At 40.4% G+C, this 14,986-nt stretch overlaps 1 protein-coding gene across 5 annotated transcripts in view; it reads left to right on the top strand.

Moving 5' to 3' along the window:
• Nucleotides 1–391: 391 nt before the first annotated feature.
• Nucleotides 392–14,986, top strand: part of LOC133395397 (solute carrier family 45 member 4) — a 50,687-nt gene continuing 36,092 nt past the window's right edge. For 2 of the 5 annotated variants that reach the window (XR_009767234.1, XM_061664234.1), the window contains exons 1-2: nucleotides 392–515; nucleotides 1,150–1,215. The gene's annotated coding sequence lies outside the window, so the exon portion shown is untranslated. The remainder of the gene's footprint in view (nucleotides 516–1,149; nucleotides 1,216–14,986) is intronic. The other 3 variants (XM_061664236.1, XM_061664237.1, XM_061664238.1) reach the window with 3 other exon arrangements.

Below are 14,986 nucleotides of genomic sequence, written 5' to 3' on the forward strand. Positions count from 1 at the left end.
ATCACTATCTTTTCCATTCGAGTGCACAGTGCTGTGCTGATGTTTTCCTCCCTTTCCTCAGGCAAAATGACTTCTCTTTTAATAGTTATCTATAGTATAGTATTTGCCTGTGAAAGTTAATTAACTGTGTGTAGATTAAAAAAGATATATTATTTCCTTGAATGCGTTGCTTCAAATTTGTACTTTTTGTTTGTCATAATTTGCTTTTTTGACGCTCGTGGAGGGTCGACAACAGAGCAGAAACGTTCTTCAAAGCTTGTTTGTGCTCCTCGAGCAGCTGGGAGTGAGCAGGCCCCGCCCTGTTTTATGCAAAGCACCAGTGACGTTGACGGAAGTCAACGCGACGTACGCTTGTTCCGACATTACTTTAAAGGCGCATTTGAAAGCCTTGCTTTGCACTTGCAAGTCGCGGGCGGTCGGAGCCTGCGCGACGTGAGAGCGGAGCAGAGCAGCTTTCTCGACGGACGCACACACGACACCAGCACGGAGGCTGCTGCTTGAAACGACCCGGTGAGGTGAGCCCGGTGTCCGGCTCGACTGGCTTCGTTGAGCCGCGGGGAGGCGGAAAGGGTGGTGGTGGTGGTGGGGAGTTGTTATGAAGCATTTTGTAGCCGCTCTTGAGGCTCCTGCCGGCGGCTGCAGCATCTCAGGTTGCTGGTGCAGTGGGTGGAGGAAGGAGGCGGGGGGACGAGAGGACTGCATTCTCTGTACAAAAACATTTAATGTGAGGAGAGTTTAGCTGCTACCTTTTACTCTTTTTAATGACATTGACACTGAACTGTAGGGGATTAGCTGTGTAATTAGCCGCAGTCTCTTTATCTTCGTTAGCAACTTAACCACTTAGGTGACAGGTGGACGCAACAAAGTGGTGTTATTAGGCATTTGGATGTGGATAAATGGCAATAATGGCGAATAATTTAAACTGATAAAGTGGATGTTATCTATGCTGTGTGTGTGTGTGTGTGTGTTTTATGGAGATAATTGGCTGGAGAGTGGTTATGTTTTGCGTGCCAACTGCTGCATTACAGTGACTGCACTGCAAAAGCTTGGAAGCCTTGTGTTGTCTGTCTGTTGTCTTACCTTTTTTTTTTTTTTTTTTTTTTTTTTTTTTATTTATTATTATTTTTTTTTGTGCGCGTGTGCGTGCAGGTACTGAACCACAGCTCGCACGATAACGGTCTCGACGACATTAATGAAGCTTTCTGGCCCTTTTTGGTGAGTTGTGCTTTTTCACTGTATTTCTGCAAAAAAAAAAAAAAGTCTCTCTGGATGCTTATATTTACTCAACTGTAGAAGAGATGAGGTGTTTCGTCATCCCAAGCAATAATTCTATTATTGATTTCAAGTGAGACCGATATTTAAAAATGCTTCACCCGAGTTTTTTTTTTCTTCCCCTCCCCCAACTGGTGCTGCTGTTTTGGGCAGCAACAGAGTTTCAAAGGACTCAGGCAATTTTTACATGTTAGTGAATCTATGTACTTGGGTAATTGCATTTGCTAGGTTGCTGGATTGGATGATGTACTAGGTGACAAAATAATTTTGGATTCATACCAAACATTACTACATGTATATTGCAGTTGATATCAAGTGTGAAACTATTACATTTTAAAACAAAAAAAAGGGTTAGTATGGAGGAATGTCAAGAAGCACATAAAGTTGGCGAGCAATGATATGTCAGAGTTTACCGGAGGGCTAATAGTCAATGAAGATGTCGTCTCCACGTAAGACAAGATCATCTTTAACCATCCGATTTTTATGGGTCACTTTCACCCGATGGATTCTTAGTAATCTAAACTAAGCCCATAAATAAAGGACAACAAGTGATATTTTAAAAATTAAGTAAAAGAAGACAAAAATAGGAGTAAAAAAAAATTTATAAAAAAAAATAAAAAAAGGTTAAATGTGGACTGTTTTAAACTTTTTTTGTTGTTGTTGTTTTTTTACACTTGAGTTCATCTGCAAGACTGTTTACCTGCTCTGACAGGAGCTGCTGTTTTGGATAGCAACAGAGTTCAAATGGACTCGGCAGTTAGCACTAAACGTCTATGAACATGAATTACATTTGCCACCTGTTTTGTTTTTATTCCCCAAAGGCTGCGTTTTTTAACGCTCCTGTTATGTTGGTTTCTTTGGTACCCTCAAAATGTTCATTGGTAAATTTAAAAAAAAAATTAAATCATTAAAAAATATAAAATGAAAAAAGAAAAATTAGGTCACTAGAAGTATCACATTTTCTTTGTTTTAAACTTTTCACTTTTATCAATTTGACCCACAATTTAAGCTGAGGGTTAATTAATACTCATTTACAGGACTCCACACTTGAATTCACCTGAGACTGTTAACATGGTTGGATGGGTGCTGCTGTATTGGTTTGCAACCAAGTTAAAATCGGCTCAGAGATCAACCCTAAACATTTTTCGTGTCAGTGTGACCCACTGCATGTTAAACAATTTTTAAAAAATTACTAAAAATAAATATAGGTAGCACTGTGTGTTTTACTATAAAAAGTTTTAATTTTAAAAATGTGTAAGGCAAAAATAAGGTTATGTTTCATCCCTTCTTTTTTTTCGGTTTTCAATTTTTACAAGGGATCATAACAGGTAAGTAAAGTGGATGATGCGCCAGGCAACCATTTTGTGGAAATAGTCGTACTATCAAATGCATGCATACACTGCTTTCTAGTCATGAAGTTGGTCAGCACAATGATAAAAGTTACAAAGATAGCATAATGCTAAAGCTTAATGGTTCTTTCTAGTGCTGCACAAATCACAAACATTAGAAGCAATACTGAATAGCTCCACTTCAACAATGCTCTTCAAAATACGGGCTCCTTGTGCCCGTCGAGGGTCCAAATGGATCCAATAGTGTCTGCACTAATCTCTCGGCTTCCGCGTTCATGCGCTTTTGTGGTTTTCGCTTGCAGATGGCTTCAAGCTGAAGTGGGAGCAATCCAGTTCCTCTTGATGAAATATTTGCTGACTGTCAACTGCTGCTTTGTCAGCACGCAGACGCAGTGACAAGCACCCTGATGCATCCTGGCACAAGTTGTCACATGAGCGCACACACTCGTGAGCACGAATGCAATGCAAACGTAGCATTATGCACTCTTGTAAACAGATTGTTTACATGCTTGACTTCCTTTTCTTTCTTTGTCTGGACGACAGACGACATTTACCGTGGAACCTTAAACTCCAACACATGTTCCGTGACACTGGACAACCTCCCATTTTGCATGGATTTCAAAACAAAATTTCCCATTGAGGTCACTTGTATTAAGTTGAAATGTTTCAACAAACGGTTATAATTTTACCGGAATAACGTCATTACAAAGTCGTAATGGTAGAGGATCACATAAAAAAAGGACATGTAATCTAAAATAAATGTATCAATAAATAAAATAAGTGTATCTTAACTGGCTGAGTCATTATCTGGCAACCAAAACAAGAAGTGGAAACCTACCAAAATTAAGAGTAACGAGCACTTCTGCTCAGTCATCCACATGACTACTGGTGGTCATCTCCGATTATCGTGACACTGAAACGCTTCACACTGGACTAAAGTACCACCGCTTTGAATGAATCACCTTACTTGGATATTCTTCTTAAATTCTTCCTTTCACCACCATCTCCCAAACGTTGGAAAATTAATCCTTTCTTGCTGAAATGAGGTCAACAGTTAAGGCAAACGCACCATTTTAGGACCTTTTAAAGTGTCCGAGAATGGAGGTTCCACAGAATTTAAAGGTTGCCTGGAGACTAGACTCGAATAAAGCGCTCTCTCACACACACACACCGCAGCCATGATCCAGTGTGAAGGTAACCTATTTCCGACTGGTGGGATGTATTTGCACACAAACATGATTGAGGGTGAAACGAAAAGGTGTGTTTTTGCTTGTCTTATCCAAGTGTGTGTGTTTGTAGGTTTGGGTGTCTGTCTCGTCTCACATCAACACAATCTATAGTCCTCCTTATCTCGCTCATATCTCTCGCTCTCTCTCTCTCTCTCTCTCTCTCTCTCTCTCTCTCTCTCTCTCTTACACCGTGCATTCGTGTGTCCATGCACAGTTACAGTGGTGTGTAAAAGTGTTTGACACATTCCTGATTTTTTTTTTTTTTGCACGTTTGGCACACTTAAATGTTTTCCATCATTAAAATTATTTTTAAATATTAGTCAAAAACAACACAAGTAAGCACAAAATGCAGTTTTTAAATGTTTTTTATTAAGGGAGGAAAAAAAGTTCAATTTCTCGAACCACACCCAGGCCTCATACTGCCACACCGGTTCTCAATCAATCAATTAATCACTTAAATAGGATCTGCCTGATAAAGTAAAGTAGACTTACACATCATGCCGAGATCTAAAGAAATTCCGGAGTAAATGAGAGAGATCTCAATTGCTTTCTATCAGTGTGGGAAAGGTTATGAAGTCCTTTCTAAAGCTTTTCACTCATCCAAGAAGTCACAAAAGACCCAACAAGAACATCCAAAGAACTGCAGGCCTCACCTGCCTCAGTTAAGGTCAGTGTTCATGACTCCGCTATAAGAAAGAAAGAGACTGGGCAGAAATGGCCTGCATGGCAGAGTTCCAAGACAAAAACCACTGCTGAGCAAAAAGAACATTAAAGCTTGTCTCGATTTTGCCAGCAGACATCTTGATGATCCCCAAGACCTTTAGGAAAATACTCTGGTCTGAAGAGACAAAAGTTGAACTTTTTGGAAAATGTGTGTCCAATTACATCTGGCGTAAAAGTAACAGCACATTTCAGAAAAAGAACATCATACCAACAGTAAAATATAGTGGTGGTAGTGTGATGGTCTGGGGCTTTTTTGCTGCCCCAGGACCAGGAAGACTTGCTGTGATAAATGGAACCAGGAATTTTGCTGTCTACCAAAAAATTCTGAAGGAGAATGTCCGGCCATCTGTTCGTGACCTCAAGCTGAAATGAACTTGGGTTCTGTAGCAGGACAATGAAGCTGGCTGAAGAAAAACAAAATGAAGAATTTGGAATGGCCTAGTCAAAGCCCATGAGCTGAATCCTATTGAGATGCTGTGGCATGACTTAAAAACACGGTTCATGCTCAAAAACCCTCCGATGTGGCTGAATTACAGCAATTCTGCAAAGATGAGTGGGCAAAAATTCCTCCACAGCGCTGTAAGAGACTCATTGCAAGTTAATCGCAAACGCTTGATTGCACTTGTTGCTGCTAAAGGTGGCCCAAGGTGGGTTTAGGAGGCGATCACTTTTTCACACAGGGCCATGTAGGTTTGGAGTTTTTTTTTCTCCCGTAATAATAAAAAAACTTTTGAAAATCTGCATTTTGTGATTACTTGTGTTGTCTTTGACTGATATTTAAATGTATTTGATGATGGGAAGCATTTAAGTGTGACAAACACCACTGTATAAAAGTGTCATGTGAACCCTGCTGGAATCAAAAGGCTCAAGCAGCTGAGGATTAAACGGGTGCTTGCGCTTTTTTCAATGCATTTTTGTGAACTCAGCAGGCAAATAAGGATGTGATCCAGATAAAGGTAAATTTAAAAAAAAAAAAAAAAGGAATTTGTTGATTATAATTGCATTAATTATAATACACATGATTTGTTATTAAAACTAGTTTTCTTAATTTACATTAACATTGTTTTTTATAGCTAAAAATCAGGTAGTTTGCAAAGGTTCGCCCACCCCTTCTTTAGATGTGCACAGAGCTGAATGAAGTCACTTGTCGATGTTTTGTCTCACGTGATGCAGCCTACGGTTACGTATAAATCTGCGGTGGCCTTCTCGTTATTGTTGATAGAGTCGTATTGTACGCAGCAGTGTGGCCAGAAAAACACGTATTAGATGAGCGAGCGCCAACTGTGAGATGCGCAGGGTGCATGTGCTGTGGAACAAGGCCAGAGAGAAAAATGTGATCTACACTAATGGAGAGAGTTCATACTTGTTTGGTTGTTCACTGAGCAGAAGTCTTGCAAGATTTGCTGACGTTTTGTGTGACGTGGTGCTTTCTTAGTATTATTTTTTATGTACTGAGCAGCCGGTCTAGAGCGGCGTGCACAGCTTTCATCGCTATGCTAACGCTAAATCATAATAATAGTTCCTTCCGTACATTGTGTACTAACCAGAAAGACTTCGCACTAAATATGTTGGAGCTTGTATAATTGTGTGTGTATGGCTGTGGCAAAGAATCCAAAACCTCATCAGTCATGTTTTTAGGGCATACATGTTCATGCGAGAGGACTATAAAAGGGTTTCTTTGCCAAGCACAGCAGTTTTACCTGCCTCATTTTTTGTGTGGAGGGGTGTCAAACGATCCTGCTTGAAAATGGTGAAGAGACAATGTTCAAGTTCACAATTTAAAACAGTTCCCAGGTGTCTTAATAAAAGGTATCTAATATTCTTATGTCTAAATACATAAAGAATTAACTGGAGTGTGACATCCACTTGTCACACTCTGTCCCCTTGCTTGAGCTCAGCCTGCAAGGTGCAAAATCTTATTTATAGACGTCTTTTATGAACACGTCGTCGTTCCTATTAAAAGTATGCAAACACTTGTGGCAATAGTTTTCTTTGAAGCTCGTTGTATAGAACTGACCACATTCCTACCGATTGATCTACCTGGATTCCATCACAGTTTCTATAGGAGGTTTGATAAAGATCTGATTGAACTTGAAGGCGTTTTAACTTTGTGCCAGTGTGGGTGTTTGCTATTAATATTGTGTATATATACAATATTAATAGCAATATATATATCAATGGATTGCTTGTGTATTTTGAACTGTTATTTGGGTTCTATTGGCTTTCTTTTTCAAAGTCCAAGATGGCTGCTTTTGTAAGAGAATGACTGAACTGTCGCTCTCCTTCGACCAATCCATGAAATTATTTGATTGATTGATTGATTTAAGAACTGGGTCAATTAAGTGGTCTTGATTGCTGATTAATCATTTATTGACACAATGATGGCAAAATAGAGCGCATTAGTCGGCTCATTGCAACTGGAGTTCAGAATGTCCAGATAATTTCTTTTTATGACTTCTCCAATACTTTTGCTTTTCTTGTACATTGTTTCAGTTTAGGGGTTGGGAACCTATGGCTTGCGAGTCACATGTGCCTCATTTACTGGATGTGGCTCGCAGATCAAGTTTAGCTGACAATTCTTAACATGATAAATAATGAATAATTCTGCTGGCACTTTGAAGTAAAACATTACAGGAATCACAGTGTTAAAAATAACATTCAAAATATAAAACATTCTCAAGCATTTTAATCCACCCATCCATTTTCTACCGCAATACGAGTGGCTGGAGATGACTTTAGACAAAGTATTCGGCAGGTTAATTGATACTAGATTGCCCTTCGGGTGGGTCTGGCTCAGTTGGTAGAGTGGGTCATCCACTGACTGAAGCGTCAGCAGTTCAAATCCCCAGTCCAACTCTCCACTGGCAAAGTGTCCTTGAGTAACTATTCTCAATTACCTTACCTGGTTAAACAAAGAAAATGTATTATTTATGTACTGCCATTTTCTGCTGAATCCTCTTTTTGACTTTTGACCTCAAATGTTACAGATCATAAGCACGGTTCCCAATACTGCAAAATAAGCCCCACCCAAACAAACTGTTTAAATACACACTCTGTACAGACAAGTTTGTTTTTTATTTTTACGCACGCCCCTTTTCGCAATCATAAATTCATTCAGGAAAAAAATAAAATAAATAATGATTTTTTTTCTGATGCTGTACACACAAAACTGTGTGGACCACAGTACATTATAGCTCAGTATAACGCCACATTGTTTCATCATCATTCTTCGGAAAAAAAAAAAGCCCAAATGTGACTTTCATTTCTTTTAGCAACTCCATTGTAGAGATATGTTAGTGGCAACGATGTTCTATTTTGTCCTTAGTAAACCCTTTGCAGTTGGGTGCAAGTCCTTGTCTGTAGCCTGCTGCACACACATGGGAGGAGAGAGGCTTTTGACTAGAAACTGGTCTTTATTGTTTAAAAAAAAAAAAAAAAAAAAAAAGCACGTTTTAGTTGAAAAATAACTACTTGACTGCTGTGTTGCAAAGTGTCAACTTTGGGAGTCAGATGTTTTATTAAACCTTGCAAGATGACTGTACCAGCATCAGTGGAATATTCCATTAACAAACATGACAGGGGGCTAAACAATGCGAATATTGTCTGTTAAAACCTGAGTCGGAAATGGCAGAAGTGGCATAAGGTGTACTTGTGTTGGAAACAAACAAACAAAAACCCTGGCAATAGAAGTATTGATTAGGCTCTTCAATTTAAAAAAAAAGTGTAAACTGAAATGTACTTGAGTACAAAAGTAAAATATTATTTTTTTCTTGTCAATTATAGACCATGCCTGCTTGAGTCGGCACACAAAAAAAAACTCACACCAAATGGTTTCCCTGTTGCAAAGTGCTCATACTGAGAAGAAAGCAATCACTGGATACAGCTTTGCTGGAAGCTACATTCTGACAGGATAATCATTTATGAAGTGGCAACATGCCCTACGTGAGTTTAGCAAAATAACTTTACAAAAAATGCTAACTTATCTACAGTAATCAAAATACACCTGGAGAAAAAAACCTTAGTTATGTTTTTTTAGATTGGATGGAGAATATTTGAATGCCAAAAGCTTGCATTTTTTTTCCAGCTGGCATAAGACAATGCATTTTCCGCTAATCATTCTTGTAGCCCACAACATAAATTTTTTTTTTATCTTAAATAAGGCCATGGATGAGAAATATCTTGCTTTCCTCTATCTTTTGAATCTGTTGCGTCATGGTTGTTAATACGCCCTGGTTCAAGTTCCTCCATGTCACTGCTGTCCCTGTTTTCGTTTTTTGTTTTGCCTTATCCCCAAGATCTCAGCTACGGTTGACTTTACCGCTCTCTATTTTACGTCTTTTTCTTTTCTGTTTTTAAAAAAAAAATATTTATTTATTATTTATTTTTTTTATAAATGTCACATCACAATGCATGGAAGTTGACAAAAAAATAACGAGCCTATTTTGACAAAGGCATACTAAATACAGATCTGTTTTCAAATTTTGTGAGTTAAAGTAAAAAGTCAGAAATAATAAATACTCCAGCAATGCACTGATAGCTGAAAACAGTAACCAAGTATTTTTTTTAATTTATTTTTCTGTTCATTACTTCTCACCACTGGAAATGGGGCATTAACGTTGGGTCATGCAAGGCACAGACATGCTTGGAGGTGTGCTTGACCCGATGCAGGGTTTCGTGGGTAGGATGATACACCATACCAGTAACGTGACTCCACTGTAGAACTAGGCCAAGCTAGCCAGGTCAACGTCACACGGTTTAGAAAATGTGCCAAAAAGTACCACCAGTTGATGGCAAAATGTGCAATTTCTCATGATCCCACTGATAAACAAGCCCAAAGCCCAGTTGTTAACCACTTCTTGATCTCAGAGGCGCTGCTTTTTACTTGAACCAGAGAGCTAAAGCCACATTAAGGTCACTAACAGCAGAATTGAGGTGATGCGTTTAAGGGGAAAAAAGGCAAATGAGGACAAATTGGTGATTTAATTTTTTTTTTTTTTTTTTTTTTTTTTTTTAATAAATAAAAGCAGTGTAGTTCAGTCAAATAACTTGTTGTTGCTAATTGGCAGGACTAGCTAGTGGTTATTAACTATAATTAAACAAACCAGACAAATAAGTCATAATGAGATGTTTAATCCTCCCTTTTACTATCGTTTCCCCCCCCCCCCCCCCCAGTGAAAAATATATTGGCGGCACGGTGTAGAATGGTTAGAGCGTCTACCTCACAGTTCTGAGGACCGGGGTTCAATCCCCGGCCCCGCCTGTGTGGAGTTCGCAAGTTCTCTCCGTGCTTGCGTGGGTTTTCTCCGGGCACTCCGGTTTCCTCCCACATCCCAAAAACATGCATGGTAGGTTAATTGATAACTCTAAAATTGCCTGTAGGTGTGAATGTGAGTGAGACTGGTTGGTTGTTTGTACGTGTCCTGCGATTGACTGGCAACCAGTTCAGGGTGTACCCCGCCTCCTGCCCGATGATAGCTGGGATAGGCTCCAGCACGCCTACGACCCTAGTGAGGAGAAGCGGCTCAGAAAATGGATGGATGAAAAATAAATTATTTGTTTTAAAAGCATCTTGGTTCAGCTGACTCTCTACCATTTGTGATGCTAAATAGATCGGCTCATAGCTGTAATAAAACTAGAAACCAGGCAAATTGGTCTTAACTAGCTGTTATAATGCGTCTAAATCCTTAATTTTTTCTTTATACAGTTTTGCAAGCACCCTAGTTCAGCTAATTAGGTTGCTAGCTGCTATTTGGGCGAGTGGGGATGCTAACTGTTACATGTGATTAAAACTAGAAATCAGGCAATTGAATCTGAACTATCTCATTATGTCAATAGGGCAACTCAACAGCTGTTTGAACACGGCACTTTTTCAATTCAGCAAGCGCTGTCCGAAAGGGACCGGCCAATAAATCCCGGCTCCACCATTAGACCTCTGTTAACACCAATTTACCGTCAGTGCAGTGTGCAAGCAGGCAAATAACCTTGTGTTTGTTTAGCATAGCTAGCCATGGCTAATAGCTATACAATGTGGTCTTTGGGCAGTTGTGGATGATTTATTGTTTCCACGATTTTAAATCATTTTGTCATAGCGCATCAATTTTAGAAAATTGCTATTTTATTTTGCGTGAAATCACATGCCTTTCTTGTAGCCGATTACATAGTTTGGTTTTAGTTAGATTGGATTCTGTCAGACTTTCATTAAGCTCATCGTTAATTAGTTAGCAGCTGCTATCTGTACAGCACAAAGTACAAATCTTGCTAGCCTGTGAGAGACTTTTGTAAAAGATTAATTTCAGTCTCCGATGCCCATGCTGTTTGCGCTTCCCCAGGCCAACACTTGCCTCAAAGGCGTTATGAATCATGCATACATGGGACAAGGACAATAACTGCTATCATTTGTCATTTAGTATTGTAATGAATGACTCAAGATAGAGGATAGAAATAGATTACACTCTCAGTACAGACATACAGAGTAAAAACACTTATCAAATGCTAATAATAGCATGTTAGCTAGCAATTAGTGTTAAGCTGTTAGCAGTTCACACTACTTCCCCTACCTGCTACCACGTTATATCCATAATAAAATTGAATGGTGCATCACAAGAAGAAGAAACTTTTCTTCTGCCTGTAAAAGCCAGCTTTTTCTCACCACCTATTTGGGCCTGTGAGGATGCTAACTAGCTTGCCTGTTAACTGTGACAAAAAACTAGTAACCGGCCAAATTGGTCTTAACAAGCTGTTATAATGTGTCTAAATCCTTCTTTACCTTTTACTGTTTTGTTTTATTTTGGGCCACTATGGGATGCAAGCATGAGGTGTGATTAAAACTAAAAACCAGACCAATTGGTCTGAACTAACTAGCTTTCATAATGAACCAAATCACCCCTTTCCCTTTATGGTATATTTGTTTTGTTTTAGATGTTTATTTTTATTTTTTTATTTTTATTTTTTTTATAAAAGTCCAGCTAATTTACCAACTGCTGAAGTTACTATTCTTAGCTCGCCTGTTGCCAGTGATAAAACAAGAAAAAAAGGAATGAGGCAAATTAGTATTTTATTAGCACATACAACACTTAATTGATTTACTTTCTTACTTACTACCTGTCCTGTTCAGCTGCATGAAACGATGGATCTGTATGCCTGTTATGCTGTGTAACGGGGGAGTTTGAAATACTCCTGTGTTTATTTTTTTAATATTGAAATGTTATTAAAAATGCAGCCGGACAGAAAAGGGTAAGAGGGGACTGACAGAGGAGCGGAACAGACAAGGGGAATAGGGGTAAAAACCACAGCAGAACAATGGTAATTTTGCACCATCGGATTGAGAAAAATGTTGTGAATGTATCTTTCACTGACAATGGCAAGAAACCGATTCTGATTCTGATAGTTGAACAATTTAGGTATATGACTACAAGTAAAGCTACAAAGGAGTTGCGTTTTTATTTGTGGACGGAGGGGACACCCTAATATAACACTTCTAAAGCTTCCCTTTATTGTGGTGTTTCTTTTTAATGGAATGGTAATTGTTTCTGTTTTAAAAGCAGCCTAGTGTTGCTAATTCACTTGTCAGCTGTTGTGGTTGCCATTTAGGCCAATCAGGCTAGCTTGATTTATAGCTGTGATAAATATTTAAAACAAAACAAACAAATAACAGGCAAATCGGTCTTTACTAACTGTTATAACGCATTTTGTGGAAAATAAACAGGTTCAGCTAACTTTCTAGCTGCTGTGGTTGCTGTGTGGGCCATTCTGGATGCTAACGAGCTTGCATGTTAGCGAAGTTCAATGTTAAGGTCAGTTAAGGTTCAGGTGCAGATAAATTTAGACTTGTTTGGGTGTCTGGGACACTGAAGTCAAATCGGTGTGATATATATACACGCGTTTTTCTAAACTCACAAAGCTATGTTAATGCACACGAACAGCAGGTATATTATGTCACAATTTCTAACTGCCAGTATTGTGGTAATCCATGTTATGAGTCCGGGATTTGTCATTTACGCTGCGTGCACGTTGGTGCACATGTGCCTCCTCTCCACTTACTGCACTGCGGCCGCACTGCACCCGAATGCATCACTCTCGCGCTCGCTCCCCTCTTTCTCTAGCTTTCTTTCTCTCACTGAGATCCATCTGCTTCTCGCTACTGGGAATATGGATGTTTTTCCATGGGAATACCAAGAAGTGGAATAGGAAAGTCATTTGTTTTGCATGCACAGCCTTCTGCGTTTATGTCTGTCTTTTAGAAATGCTCATGTAATCAAACCCTGTTGCTATGCCTTTACTTCACTACGCTGCACTTTTACCCTTCATCTCCTCCAAGATAACATTTTGATTCCTTACGAACAGCCATAAAAATAAACAGACCCGTTACCTTACCCTTTAGCTCTACCTTAAATAAGGATGCTGAGAGCAGCAGCATGGAGATTGGAGTACAAATCAACTCCACAGTCTCCAATAAGCTGCCCTTCGCCCCGTCTTCATAAAGTGTCACCTAAATGAAAGGTATGATCAGGTTAGGTCAGCAGTCGCCTTCAGGAAAGCTTGTGGTGCGTCTGTTTGTTGACTCATTGTGTGCAGATGCACAGTGATGTGCAGACATCCTCAGCAGCCCCAACAGCATGTGAACCTGATCCTTAGGTCTGCAGCCTTGTAATCTATAGCCAGCATTATATGGGTCAGCACTAGGTTTTGCATCACAGCCAGTCACATGCCTCAGATTGCGCTGTGACAACAATGAACAACCAGGTGTAACCACTGGGAAAAGCGCTCCTCTGTGGCTCTTCACATCCTTCCACTTATCCGGGACAATTTATTAGCTTCAATAACATCTATTGAATTTAAAACAAACTGTCACCCTTTGGTCTGGCTTCGGGATCACTGAATAAATTCCATGGATGGCTGGATATTCAGACATGTTTTTAGCAGGATTGTGCAAAAAACACTTTTTTATGTGGAAGTAACTAATGGTGTTTTTTGCAATTGTGAAATCCATGCGACATTAGACATATTAGTCAGAATGAGGTGTGCTTACAACCCGAAACAATGGAGAACGATGATTTCCCGTATTGTTGAGCGTGGTAAGAGACCAATTTTATCTGACAGGAGACTGAGGCCAAAGTGTCGAATCTCTGGAGTATAATCCAGGTGCTTCTCAATAAATTTGATTTTGAAAACCTCATGTATTTCTGTTGTTCAATTAAAAAACCCAGATTCACTACAGAGAGTAAACTATTTTATGATTTCATCTATTATGTTGATATTAGCTTACAGCTAACGAAAACCCACATTTTACCATCTAAGAGAAATTAGAATGTTACAAAAGAATTTGGAAATCAGAATCTTATTTATTGAAAAACACAATGAATCTATTTGAGATTTACTTATGGAATTGCAATGCTGAAATACAATGAACTCCCCTCCAGTATTCTAATTTATTGAAAGCTAAGGCACAGCAACAAGCATGATTCTAATGATAGCTTACCTTGTTGCTCTCTCCACTGCAGGTCTCCACTGTGCTGCACTTTGCTCTCAGTCTCTTCCCGGATAGCATTTGGTCTCTACCAACATCCAAAAAAATCCATTACCGCTGAGTTTGTTGTGTACACGCTGAACTTTCCCCTCCTGGAAGCCGTCACCTTATCGTGGTGGAGGGGTTTGTGTGTCCCAGTGATCCTAGGAGCTAAGTTGTCTGGGGTTTATGCCCCTGGCAGGGTCACCCATGACAAACAGGTCCAAGGTGAGGGACCAGACAAAGCACGGCTCAAAGACCCCTTATGATGACGACAACCTATTGACTCAGTTTTCCCTTGTGGATCACCGGGGCCCCCCTTTGGAGCCAGGCCTAGAGGTGGGGCTCGAAGGCAAGCGCCTGGTGGCTGGGTCTGCACCCATGGGCCCCGGCCTGGCACAGCCCGAAAGGCTAACGTGGGTCCTGTTTCCCATGGGCTCACCACCTGTGGGAGAGGCCATAGGGGTCGGTGCAGTGCGAGCTGGGCGGTGGCCGAAGGCAGGGACCTTGGTGATCCGATCCCTGGGTACAGAAACTGGCTCTAGGGACGTGGCATGTCACCTCTCTGGCAGGGAAGGAGCCCGAGCTGGTGTATGAGGTCGAGAAGTTCCGCCTCCGCACACAGCTTGGGCTCTGGTACCAGTCCTCTTGAGAGGGGTTGGACTCTCTTCCACTCCGGAGTTGCCCACGGTGAGAGGCGCCGAGCAGGTGTGGGTATACTTATTGCCCCCCCGGCTCGGCGCCTGTATGTTGGGGTTCACCCCGGTGGACGAGAGGGTAGCCTCCCTCCGCCTTTGGGTGGGGGGGACAGGTCCTGACTGTTGTTTGTGCCTATGCACCAAACAGCAGTTCAGAGTACCCACCCTTTATGGAGTCCTTGGAGGGGGTGCTGGAGAGCGCTCCCGCTG

The sequence above is a fragment of the Phycodurus eques genome, chromosome 20, assembly GCF_024500275.1.
Source record: "Phycodurus eques isolate BA_2022a chromosome 20, UOR_Pequ_1.1, whole genome shotgun sequence".
NCBI lineage: Eukaryota > Metazoa > Chordata > Actinopteri > Syngnathiformes > Syngnathidae > Phycodurus > Phycodurus eques.